The following is a 13,880-nucleotide window of genomic DNA, read 5'->3' on the forward strand; positions in this document are numbered from 1 at the left end:
TTACCCTCACTTCAGATAGCATTAACGTCTAATAACCACTGGCAAAGGTTCAGAGCTCTCTCACATTCATCTTTTTTTTTTTTTAAGTTTTTCTTTCTCCTCTCCTTCTCTTCCCTCTCCTTCCTCCTCTACTCCAACTACATTTCTTTTTCCCTGTGACAGAAAGTGAACAGGGTGCCCCTTCAGGCAAGAGAAAGCCATCCACTAACTGGATGGGTTTGGCCGCTAACCAACATTTGCCTTGCTCTCCAATAAAATGGAGATCTCTATTTCTCAGAGCAACTATAAAGACCAAACAGTATGGTATACATAAAGGATTTAACAATGTACAGAATACAGTAGGTGCTCAATAGGCTCTTGTTCTCTTCTTTACTTTTCCCCATTCTCTGCAGTGTTCCCAAGGCTTCCTATAGCACCCCTCTTCCCAGTGTCCAAAGATCTTGCAAACAAATAATCACTTCCACTAGGATTATATCGTAGCCTGCTGCTGAAAGTCAGCTTGATTTGGGGCAAAGCCACAGACAAACCACCAGCCTCAACCCTTGCTTTCCCACTTTGAGAGAACTTAAGAGAGAAGCAACTAGGAATAGGGTTCCCTGATCACCTCACCAGGAGCCATGACATCTCTGTGGAGAGGGAGCAGCTCCCCGAGTGAACAGTGCCAGGAACCAACCCGAAACGGGGGGTGTTCTCATCAGATGGGACTGTGCCCTTACCTGCTCTTCTAGTCCTGGGGCTGGGAAGAAAGGAAAGGTTTTTCAGGCTGGTTCAAGAAAGCGTTAAAGACCAAAAAAAAAAAAAAAAAAAATAGGAAAAGTGTTAAAGACTAATTTCATCAATATTAATAATATTTTCTGTGAAGTAGTTTATGAACTCGGGCTTCCTGAGTGTGCCATTTGTCAACACTGGAAGTTTTTTTTAATAAGGAGGACTAAAGTGATTACAAGCACAGCTATCCAGAGAGCAGCCTCCTGTAAATCTTTGAACTTCTGTAGCCAGAAACTATTCTCTGCTGAATAAGAAGCTTTGAGCCCCTGGCAACAAATTAGCATAACCCAGAAGACCACCTGCCTCCAAAGAGCCATAACCTACCCTCCACCACTCTCTCTGGGGTAGGAAATAGAAATTTATAAGTCAAAAACAAGCTGTATGGGAAAATCTACCAATTTTAGACAATGGCTTCTTTTCTTTCTCTTCTTCTTGTCTTAAAGAGTGTTAAGTTTCGATATCTATGTGTTTGTTTTTATTACTTTTAGCCATCTACCAGAAGTTGTCAATGTAAACAAAGCTCCCCCTTTAAAAGAATAACTCTCTTAATCTATGTAAGAAGGCAGCTTTCATGGCTAGCGGTCTCATCAGTTTTTGAAGGAAATTATACAGGGATATCAGAGCCATTTCCACTATTTTGATCCTGAATTTAGAAAACGGCTTTTACATTTTACATCCACACTTACAGTCTGAACTTACTGTTCATTTTGGAGCATACCATAATTCAGACAACTGCTAAAATCACCTGATGGCAGGGTCTGGAGTTTGACCTTGGAAATCACACCCTCTTAAATTATCCATCACACCCATTAAAATTAACTGTAAAATCAACTTGAAGATGATCCCATGTACATTTGGTATTTAACTAAGATGTTCACATCTCTAAATATTGCTGCAGGTGCACATACAACAGTTCTGTTGAAATCATGAATGCTTTAAGTTCAAAGAGCACCCGTACAACTTTTGGTTTGGTTTTGATGACAAAAAAGCCAAAGCATTTTTGCAGTAATTCAGTGAAATGCAAAATCAGGGGCCAATCCCAAAGCCTTACAGATCGGAAATGTTTTGGAGATAGGTATGGATGTTCAGGTGTTTCCTAATTTTAAACAACACATATCCTTACGTGAACACAGGAAGCTACCAGATCTGTGGCTGGTGGTTCAGTATGTGGCTCTGTGGTTCAATATATGCCCTCCAGGAAATAGAGGCTAGTTAAATTTCTTTTCAAGGACTGATTTTATAGATGGCCTTCTCAAATATGAGCTCCTACCACGAGTTTCGACAACACTCTATTGGAACAAAGTATAGGATAGTAAAAAAGACATTCCTCGTTTCAAACTTTATAGCCATGACTTCTTGACTGTGTTGTGATCAGAAGCGAGTAACTGAGCCACACTTGCCTTATCTGTAAAATGGGGTGAGAGCTACTTAGCACTCCAGATGGGTAAAGGTTTAAATACAAGGAGATCATGTTGAAGTATATAGTACAGTATTTGGCCTACAGACACTCAATATATTTTAGGTGTTTATTTATGTTGTTTTGTTTTTACTTTTATGACATTGGCTCAAAACTCCTAGAAGTTGAGAGGGGGCCTGGCTGGCTCAGTTGGTGGAGCATGTAACTTCTGACCTAGGGGCTGTGAGTCTGAGCTCCACATTGGGTGTAGAGATTATTTAAAAATAAAAAATGCTTGGGGTACCTGGGTGGCTCAGTGGGTTAAAGCCTCTGCCTTCAGCTCAGATCATGATCCCAGGATCCTGGGATTGAGCCCCTCATGAGGCTCTCCGCTCCGCAGGAAACCTGCTTCCTGCTCTCTCTCTGCCTGCCTCTCTGCCTACTAGTGATCTCTGTCTGTCAAATAAATAAATAAAATCTTAAAAAAAAAAAAAAAAAGCTTAAAAAACAAAAACAACCCTCCTAGAGGTTGAACTGCCAAGTCAAGGGTAAATGCATACATATTTGTACTAGATATTGCCATATACCCCTTCATAGGGGCTGTGCCTTCACTATTCGACCAGCAATACATAATGTTGAAAATGCCTATCTCCTGGGTATGCTTTTTAAGTCCTGGACAAAGAGCTAGACTACTGATAAGAAATGAAAGCAAGTAATAATACAAAGAGCTGACTCGTTGAGCACTTTATAAACTGTTCATAGTTAGAGCAAGCAGAGAGAACACATACATTATCTCACTGAAACTTCACAGTAACTCAGTTTTTTTTTTTTTTAAGATTTCATTTATTTATTTGAGAAAGAGAGAGAATGAGAGGGGAGAAGGTCAGAAGGAGAAGCATACTCCCCATGGGGCTGGGAGCCCGATGTGGGACTCAATCCCGGAACTCCGAGATCATGACCTGAGCTGAAGGCAGTTGCTTAACCAACTGAGCCACCCAGGCAGCCCCAATTCAGTAGGTTTTATTATTATCATCTGGTTTTAGAAAGGAAGAAACCGAGGCATGGTGACATTACTAACTCGAGGTCACAGAATTTTTCAAACCCAGGACTTGAAACCCTTGTAACCCTTGAAATCACCTGCCACACTACCCTCCTTTTCTGAATGCCTGTGTCTCCAGATAGGTTAAAAGTGGTTTCATCTCAGTTTGTTATAAACTGTCCAAGGGATACGGCACACCATGAAATCTCCAAGTTCACTTTTAGTTCCCACTGCTGCCAGGCACAGTCTCACAAGACTCGGTGAGGGAGCAGCCGGTTAGTTCTTGTAAATAATTACAGTGGAGCATATGTAAGTGAACATAACCCAGAATGTGTGTCTATCAGTGGCAGGCACTGGTTTGGCAGGTCCTGAAGGGGATCTAGACGTTGAAGGAGACTGCTCCCCGGAGACCCTGAACAGAAAGACCACCACAGCCCAGAGACAAGGTCTGAGCTCGACCTCCATACTTAACTACCCACTTACCTTGGGCAAATCAGCTCTCATCCTGCATGGTGGTAATTGGGTGACTTTAGGAGCTTCACAGGCTCAGAACTTGGCTTCTTCCAGAAAATCCACCCTGTAGGGGCTCCTGGCTGGCTCAGCTGGTAGTGCATGTGACTCCTGATCTCAGGGTTGTGAATTCAAGCCCCTACCCTGGGCATGGAACCTAATTAGTAAATGAATGAATGAATGAGAAAACAAGGGAGATTAATGGGGCACCTGAGTGGTGCGCGTGGTTAAGCAGTCAAGGTTTGGGCTCAAGTTCTGATCTCTGGCTCGTAGGCTGGAGCCCTGTGTCAGGCTCCATGCTCAGTGCACCCTGCCTAAGACTCTCTGCCCCTCCCCTGCCCCTCTACAATAAATAAGTAAGAAAATCCACCCTGTACATTCAAACCTTTTTACAATGATTCCCATTCCCATTGATGAGCTTCCTGTAATCATTTGAAAGTTTTTATTTACAATCAAAATTACATATGTAAAACTCATTTTGCTTATGATTAGCTGATTCTTTGGCAAACGTACATACTTCAGAATTTTTCACAAAATGAAAAAAACCTAATCCACAAAGTATTTTCAAATGTAATGGAAGTTTGTTAACAGTACGTGTAACAATTAGTGATGCTGACATAATGGTAGTTTAGAACAGTATTTCACTGAATTTTTACTAATTTTGATTTTGCAGTTTTTATTCATGGTTTAGCGCCACTCTTTTTTCAAGATTCAAATATTTTATATCTTCTTGAAATTCTCACAAGCTGGCCTGCCACCTGCAGCACACAGGACCTAATAGGAATACCTATCCTATGTCCTTATGGGATTGCTATAGGGTTACGTGCGGTTAGGGGCTAGAAGTAACCTCCCATCTCTAGAGTGAAGGGTGAATATTTACTATTATGAATTTGTTGCTATGTGTAGAAAAACCAACCTACTGCTGATACCGCAGAGGACCACTGTTGATCCTCGAACAGTGTGGGGTTTTGGGGCACCGACTTCCTGCATAGTCAAAAAGCTAAATATAACTTTTGACTCCCCCAAAACTTATAGCCCACTGTTCACTGGAAGTCTTACCAATAACATAAACAGATAATTAATACATATTTTACATATTATATATATATATATATATATACACATATACATATTATATACGGTATTCTTACAATTAAGTAAGCTAGAGAAAAGCAAATGTTATTAGGAAAGTCATCAAGGGGGTGCCTGGGTGGCTCAGTTGGTTAAGCAACTGCCTTCAGCTCAGGTCATGATCTCAGGATCCTGGGATTGAGTCTTGGGTAGTTGGGCTCCCTGTTCAGCCGGGAGCCTGCTTCCTGCTTTTGCTTGCACTCTCTCTCTCTCTGTCAAATAAACAAATAATCTAAATAATAATAAAAATAAAGAAGAAGGTCATCAAGAAGAGAAAATACATTTCCAGTATTGTACTGTATTTATCCAAAAAATTCACGTGCAGGGCACCTCCCATGTAAGGTTAAGGGTCCAACTCTTTTTTTTTTTTAAAGATTTTTTTTACTTATTTGACAGAGAGATAGTGAGAGAGGGAACACAAACTGGGGGAGACAGATAGGGAGAAACAGGCTTCCCTCTGAGCAAGGAGCCCGACACAGGGCTCAATTCCAGAACCCTGGGATCATGACCCGAGCAAAAGGCAGATGCCTAATGACTGAGACACCCAGGTACCCCTAAGTGTCCAAGTCTTTTTTTTTTTTAAGATATTATTTTATTTATTTGTCAGAAAGAGAGCACAAGCAGGGGAAGGAGCCAAGGTAGAAAGAAACAGGGGAGCAAGGAGCCTGATGCGGAACTTGATCCCAGGACCCTGGGATCATGACTTGAGCTGAAGGCAGCCACTTAACTGACAGAGCCACCCAGGCAACCCAAGGGGACACCTCTCAATCTCATTTCTTGATCTCGGGGTTATGACTTCAAACCCCATGTTGGGCTTCACGATGGGCAAGGAGTCTGCTTTTAAAAAAAAGAAAATACACCAGTAAGTGGGCCTGCACAGTTCAAACCCTTGTTATTCAAGGGTCAATTATATATATATATATAGAGAGAGAGAGAGTACATTATCTTATTTTTATAAAACTGCCTCTAGAATCTTTAGTAATATATATTAATAGCTATTTATTAATATGTGATATATTTCCTTATATAAATAATATCTATAAAGAATATAGATATAAATGCACAGAGTAGTATTATATAGAAACATGTTGTCTTACTTTCATAGAGCACACACACACAGCTGTGTGACTGTGGGCAAATTAACTAACTTCTCTGGGCTGCTCTTTCCTCACTCACAGCTGAAATGACAGTAGTTAATATACAGCAAGTTGCATACACTCAACAAATGATGACCATAGTAGTAATAGTAACAGCAGATCTATTAGGAAAAAGGGGCTGAATATGATTCTGGATATAAGGGTTTGCTACAAAGCAAAGGAAGCTGTGAGTTTGCTCTGCTTTGAGCTGGATTCATGACTTGGCTCTCAGCTGAGAAAGGTCTTTTAAATCTACACATCAGTGTAGGAAGAAGGCAAGCATGGGCGCCAGTTTGGCTTCCCTCAACCCTGTGTCTTCAGTGTAGAATGTCGCATGAGGAATATGATTGAGTCTGACTAACCAACCTCTCTGTGCTCTGGGTTTCTCTACAGTTTGGGAGCTTTGTCCGTTTCCATTACTTGTTCAACCAAGGATTCATTTCAGACCCCAGTCAAGGGGCCCCCTGCTCTGTTTCTTGCCATGGCAAGTCCTAACTTTCCTGGTTACTTTGAAGTGCTTTTGAAGAGCCTATCCTATTATTGCACATTAGAAAGAAATCTGGTTCTGATCATGGGAGTGGGCCATTTTGCATTGCTTGGCCCAGAAATCAGGGATTTTGGAGGAAGGCTTGGAGGGAGCCCCTTGGCTTTAAGAACAGGGCAGCATGGCTCTTAGCCCAGAGCAGGCCTTACACAGGACTTTCATGCCAAGTTACTCCGTTTCTTTCTCTATGTCTATTTTTTTTTCAACAAATATTTATTAAGAATCTATTGTACACAAGACATTATTAACCTAAGAGCTATAAGGGATACAAAAAAGAAAAATCATCATGTAACCTATCTCATTAGGCTAATCAACCTGGGGCGACTTTGTGAATTGCAACAGTGCAATTATGTCAAATGGTATATTTCTTATCTTCATCAAACTGATGCTTCATCATCACACAGATCCAAAAATTTAAGAGTGACCCTCACCTGAGCCACTATGGTAGACATTATGCCAAGCTGACTCTTCAGCAACCTCACCTGTAAGCAAATTTTAGGCAAAGGGGCTGTGCTCCCTACACAAAATTCTAGTCCTGTGATAGTCCTTGACCTTGGGCAATATCCACAAGACAGCACATTCATGATCTTCCTGTGCTTTTGTACCAGTGCTTCTGGACACAGCTGAGCATACCCAGGCCATGGACCACAGCTTAGGGACTTCTCTATTTGAAACCAGTGGCAGTTAAGAAAGAAAGAAAGAAAGAAAGAAAGAAAGAAAGAAAGGAAGGAAGGAAACCAGCAGTTTCAACAGCAGTTGAAAGCTGTACTAGGGAAACAAAGGTCTAGTATCAGTTTTTACGTTCTTATGGGATACAGAGGTATTCTAAATATGGAGATGGAATAGATCAAATGAATGAGACATTATACAACCACTGCTGCCTAGTGAATATCCTCTACCATGAACAGATGTTGACAATTATAGCATCTCGGCCAACTTTATTCTATAATGAGACTCGCTTAGAGCTCTTCTCTTGATAATATAGGAATCAAATACTGAGAGTGTCAAGTACTGATGGAATAGAATGTTTTGCTGATGTTAAAAAACAGCAAATACCCAATGCCTCAAGAGCTTGATAGTAATTCTTTAAGTTCTCCCATTCCTAAAAATGTAAGATCAACAGAAGAGTCACTGGGACCTTTATAAAGTACATTAACATGATGACATTCAGAGTAGTGAAATGCACATCAATGTGACTAAAAGAAAAAAAAAACAGAAATATGAGATCATAAAACAGAAGAGGGGTGAAAAGCTGTATAGCAGAAAAACAAAATGGGTAGTGACCAGCTGATTTGGAATGCCTGGGTGGCTCAGTTGGTTAAGTGACTGCCTGTGGCTCAGGTCATGATCCTAAAGTCCTGTTATCAAGTCCCGAATAAGACTTCCTGCTCAACAGGGAGTCTGCTTCTCCCTCTGACCCCCCTCCCCTTCTTGTGCTCTCTCTTTCTCTCTCTCTCTCATTCTCTCTCTCAAATAAAATCTTCAAAAAAAAAAAAAAAGAAAGAAAGAATGAAAGAAACACCAACTGATTTGAGTTGAAAATATTTAAGCACAACATAAGGATCAGATGGGTCAGTCTTTCTAACCACTGCAACTGCTCTTTACCTACTCTACTCTGCTCTTTACTCTACTATTCTAACATAATTTTTCAAAAGATTTACTTATTTTATAGAGAGAGAGTGGAGAGAGAGAGAGAGAAGCAGACTCCCTGATGAGCACAGAGCCCAACACAGGAATCAATCTCAGGACACTGAGATCATGACCCAAGCTGAAGTCAAGAGTCAGACATTCACTGAATGAGCCACCTAGGCACCCCATGTTAATGTATTTTTTCAAGAATAGGAAAAACATTTTTAAAAGAGTAATCAAAATCATAGATATGAGACCATGGCCCCAGAAGAGATGTGGCTACCTCTACCCAAGAAAACAAACATATTTCTGTAAGACAGAGAAGAGGAAAGATTTGGATGGAGAATTTTCTAGAATCTCCAGTGTGTCCACTTTTTTTTTAATTTAAATTTATTTAACAGACAGAGATCACAAGTAGGCAGAGAGGCAGGCGGGGTGGGGGGAGCAGGCTCCCCGTTCAGCAGAGAGCCCGATGCGGGGCCCGATCCCAGGACCTGGGACCATGACCTGAGCCGAAGGCAGAGGCTTAACCCACTGAGCCACCCAGGCGCCCCCAGTGTGTCCATTTTATATTAGTGGAGTAGGGGGCTTAAAATTAGGAAGAAGTAAAATTCCTTGATTAGCCTTTGCCTCTTTCTTACTTTATAACTATTCCTATGAATATCCATAAACTATCAAATTATAAAATAACAATGAGGACAGGGTATCCCAGCTGGCCATTAGGTAATCAGGCTCATTCTGAAGTTCATTTTGTGATAGTCCAGTTTTGTTCTTTTTTTTTTTTAAGATTTTATTTATTTTTAGAGAGAAAGAGATAGAGCATGAGTGGGGAGGAAAGGTAGAAGACAACTGCCCCCTAAGTAAGGAGCCCGATGTGGGACTTGATCCCAAGACCCCAGGATCATGACCTGAGCCAAAGGCAGACACTTAACCAACTGAGCCACCCAGGCACCTCAGTCTAGTTTTCTTCTTAAGGAAAGATCAATCACCTCAGAAAGACATATGAACTGGTTTCAGATACGCAACATATAACTGAAAAAAAAAAACCAAAAAACAAAAAACTGTATTGAGCCAGGCAGGCACTGTGGAGGTACTGGATTCAGAGTTGGTTAAGACACAGGGTCTACTCTCTTGGAGAGACAGAAGTCTATAATTACAGTACAGTGATAAAAGATACGAGAGGCACCTTCTAAAAGTTAAGAGAGGACAGGGACAGGGTAAGTAATTCAGGAAGTTTTTACAGGAGGGGTGATAACAGATATGAGATTTAAAAGATGAGTAGGAGTTTGCCAAGTAAAGAAAGAGGACAAAAATTACAGGCAGAAGGAATAGCATGTGGTCAAGATACAAGCAGGAAAATAAGTAAGAGAAAGTAGCAAAAGGTGTGTAGGAAGAGAATAGTAAGAAGCAGAAGAGAATGCATTAAATTATAAAAATGCCAACACAGAGTTTGGACTTTATTCTTAGGAATTGAAGAGCCATTGAAGATCTTTAACCTAGGGAATGCAATGACCAAGTCTGTCTCTTTAACAGATAATTCAGAAGACAGTGTAGGAAATGAATAAGGGTTTTGACTGGAGGGATAGAATCCTGTGATTATTATGGAAGACCGTGTCAAGACCAAGGCAATCCATGGGATGAAAGTGATTAGATTCATGGAACTGATGACAATTTAAACATGGATATGAGGAAGAGGAATGTGGGGTTACAAATTGGATATTACCAATTTCTTTATTTTTGAAAGTTAGAATTAAATGTAAGGAGGGTCTATTAAATCAGAAAGAGTTCAGTTCAACAGAAGGAAGTTGTCAGCAAATAACCAACTACAAGACAGAGATGCTGGCCATCTGTTGAAGGGAATCCCCATTACGGTACATTTCAGGAAGCTTCTCACATCTAGGCTGAGGGGGAGGTTACTCTCAGCCAATTATCTACCCTCAGCGCAGAAGAGGCCACACCCACTGCTCACATGTGAATGAATCAATTGGCTGCATCCGTGGTATAAGTTTGAAAACTTCCAAGGAGATGGAGCCATATTCACTGACAAAAATGAGAGAGACAACCAGACTCCTGACTAGTTAGTATATGACACTTTCTGTGATCAACGAATAGTTGGACTTTCTGTTGTAGTAATATCTGTAATTATTAAACCAATTTCTTGACTTCATTCTAAACCCCACTCTAACTGAAGCCAGGAAAAGTGTCTCTTTTCTACTGTTACCCAAAATGCCTCATTTTAGAAAATTAGCTCTGCTTAAAAAAAATAAGGACATAATTAAATGGAAATAGCAGGTGAGAAATTTAGTATCTGGTAGGGATTAGCATTAATAAATCTAACCATGCAAGTATATAACAGATCAATATTTTGAGACAAACATTTGAGACAAAGATCATCATGTAAGAACTTGGCAGCTTTCTAATTACCTCATTTCATGTAGTTCACTATAACAGCATAATTTGAGCTAGCAATCCATGGAATGTTTTACATAAAAATCATAAATGTATGACTTAGTAGCTGATGAAATAAGAGAATTCATGTAGAAATTCAAGCAATATTTCAATATAACTTATATATGCCTGGATTTCATTCACATAATGCATTACATACAAACAAGAAATTGAAAACCTGAAGAGAAGCAAAAGCAAGATAACTGGACAATGATAGTCAAGTCAAGAAGGAAAGTCCAAAAATGTCTTTTAACCTTTTAGAAAACAAAAAAGGGAAAAGAGGTAAAAATTTTCAATTAGAGGAAAGGATCTCATTTGGATAGCAATAAATAGCTATAGCAATAAATACCTGTGATTTTTCCTTTGGAGTAGATTATAAAGACTATAAAACACTGTATTTTAGAAGAATGATTTTTTAACTCAATTTTCTTCATAATACATACAAGAAATACAAGCTTAAGATGGAAAGTCCAAATCTTACTTGGTTTAAGAAAAAAGTCTCCATAATACTCATCCAGTCACAATGTCAAGTTTTTCTATATCCCTGCAGATATTTTCTACTGTACACAAACAGAATTATAATTACATAGTGTATACACAGACAAAAATCATTCTCATTTGTTCTACAACTTTTTACACTTGACATTGTATCTTTTCTTTCTTTCTTTCTTTTCGGAATTATTCTTTTTTTCTTAAGGTTTTATTTATTTATTTATTAGACAGCGATCACAAGTAGGCAGAGAGGCAGACAGAGAGAGAGGAGGAAGTAGGCTTTCCACTGAGCAGAGAGCCTGATACGGGGCTCGATCCCAGGACCCTGGTATCATGACCTGAGCTGAAAGCAGAGGCTTTAACCCACTGAGCCACCCAGGCGCCCTATTCTTTTTTTTTTTATTTTTTTAAGATTTTATTTATTTATTTGAGAGAGAGAGAGATCACAAGTAGGCAGAGAGGCAGGCAGAGGGAGAGGGAGAAACAGGCTCCCTGCTGAGCAGAGAGCCAGATACGGGGCTTGATCCCAGGACCCTGAGATCATGACCTGAACCTAAGGCAGAGGCTTAACCCACTGAACCACCCAGACGCCCCTTGACATTATATCTTTAGCATCTGTCTACTTAGTATACATAGAGTTGCTTTCTTTCTTTTTTTTAAGTAAACTCTATGCTGAACATGGGGCTTGAACTCACAACCCCAAGATCAAGAGTCACATGTTCTACTGACTGAGTCAGTCAGGCACCCCAAGTTATTTCCTTTTTAATATCTGCATACAATTCTAATTTTATGGATGGCCATAGGTTACTTAACCTATTCATTTATAGAAATTAAACTAGTATTTACTATTTTAAGAGCTGAAGTTCTTTTTTTTCTTAAGATCTTATTTATTTATTTGACAGACCGAGATCACAAGTAGGCAGAGAGGCAGGCAGAGAGAGAGGAGGAAGCAGGCTCTTCGCCAAGCAGAGAGCCCGATGTGGGGCTCGATCCCAGGACCCTGGGATCATGACCTGAGCCCAAGGCAGAGACTTTAACCCACTGAGCCACCCAGGCACCCGAAGAGCTGAAGTTCTTAATCTAGATCAATGAATGGACTTTAGATGGTCCCTTCGATCATCTGAAATTATAATCTCAATTTGTATAAGTGTACATGTGTGAATTATTTTGGGAGAAGAGCATCTATAGCTTTCAATAGATGAAAGACCCAAAATGTAAAGACCCAAAATGTAAAAGGGCGTCTTCATTCCAGAATTTGTAGAACTGCAACTTCAATGAAGTTTTAGAAAATAGGACTGATTATAGAATCGTGTTTCTAAACTTTTAAAAAATCCAAACCCCCTTTTGATATACCTTACATACATACATACATATACATAACCATCTTTAGCATAAATCGCCTCTTCCCACTCAGAAATTCTAATAAACTTCCCCAAAGGAAGTATACAAAGCATTCCCCTTTCCCTATTCTGTTTTGTCCCCCACCCTCAGTCACAAGAAGTCATAGTACCTCCAGCCAAAAAGATGTACCCAGGCTTGACTTTTAGTCACTGTAATATAAAAACCAATAAAGGGGCGCCTCCATGGCTCAGCGGGTTAAAACCTCTGCCTTCCACTTAGGTCATGATCCCAGGGTTCTGGGATCAGCAGGGAGCCTGCTTCCTCCTCTCTCTCTCTCTGCCTACTTGTAATCTCTGTCTGTCAAATAAATTTTTTTTAAATAAAATAAAAACCAATAAATATTTCATCTTACAAATTTGAAGTTATGTTCTCATAGGGTTTCACCTGCAGTAATATGGCAGGATCCATACATCTCTAAGTATACATATAGATCCTTCAAAACATCCAAGATCCAGTGAGTTAATAAGGAGTTACTGGAAAGCAGGAAGTTAGAGAGGTAACTAAAATAGTAAAGGTGCTTCTGCACTGAGGGCGTTTACTGAATCAGGATGATCACAAGTTTAGGTTTTGATAATATCCTAGAGTAGGAAGAAGTGGGCAGATGTTAAAGCCCCAGTCCTCCCAAGGAAACATCTAATAAGAAAACTACCCCACAAAGCTTGCACTCCTAAAGATTACACTCTATACATTAGCATGAACCAGAAGACAGGTATATCCCTATGACCCACTTCCCCTTCCCCCGACTCCAAATAAAACAAAGCAAAATAAAACACAGATACACCAAGAAAACTCCTATCTTGACACTAAAGGGGGTAGCCATTCATGAGACGCTGTAACCACGTGGCCTTCTTTCACATCCTGGGTTAAAGTTACATCAGCTGAGTGGTTCAAAGAACCTCAAGCTATGAATATTTCCATGATAATCCTTTACAGAAAACGGAATATTTTTCTAGGCCACAAATAACTTTGCAAAATAATTTTGCAAGGAACGTGATCTTCTTGCTGTCTAACATAACTAAGCACACAAGGAAGCAAGGCACCATGAAGGAGAAGAGAACAGATGTACCAATGATTAAGATGTTAAATTATTAGAATTAAAATAAATAGGCTTTTGGCATCTGGGTGGCTCAGCCAGTTAAGCATCTGCCTTCGGCTTAGGTTATGATCCCAGGGTCTTGGGATCGAGCCCCATGTAGGGCTCCCTGTTTAATGGGGTTATGTCTGCTTCTCCCTCTGCCTCTGTTGCCCCCATCCCCGCTTGAGCACACTCACACATGCTCTCTCTCTAATAAAATCTTTAAACAAAAATTTAAGCAAATAAAATAGGCTTTTTCTTTCTAAGAAAAGCAAATCTTAAAGTCCATGGGATTCAGATGTTATAAATAT

The 13,880-nt window shown here is 39.9% G+C and overlaps 2 protein-coding genes across 17 annotated transcripts in view; one reads left to right on the plus strand and one right to left on the minus strand.

Annotated features, from left to right (window-relative positions):
- Positions 1–13,880, plus strand: part of DLGAP1 (DLG associated protein 1) — an 871,327-nt gene that overhangs the window by 761,496 nt on the left and 95,951 nt on the right. The gene's annotated exons all lie outside the window — the stretch shown is intronic.
- Positions 1–13,880, minus strand: part of LOC101682339 — a 39,662-nt gene that overhangs the window by 2,623 nt on the left and 23,159 nt on the right. For 4 of the 8 annotated variants that reach the window (XR_006602056.1, XR_006602053.1, XR_006602050.1 and 1 more), the window contains 2 exons: positions 3,687–3,870; positions 717–763 (listed from right to left, as the gene is read on the minus strand). The gene's annotated coding sequence lies outside the window, so the exon portion shown is untranslated. The remainder of the gene's footprint in view (positions 1–716; positions 764–3,686; positions 3,871–13,880) is intronic. The other 4 variants (XR_006602055.1, XR_006602051.1, XR_006602054.1 and 1 more) reach the window with 2 other exon arrangements.

The sequence above is a fragment of the Mustela putorius genome, unplaced genomic scaffold, assembly GCF_011764305.1.
Source record: "Mustela putorius furo isolate JIRA1106 unplaced genomic scaffold, ASM1176430v1.1 tig00003858_pilon_pilon_pilon, whole genome shotgun sequence".
Taxonomy (NCBI): Eukaryota; Metazoa; Chordata; class Mammalia; order Carnivora; family Mustelidae; genus Mustela; species Mustela putorius.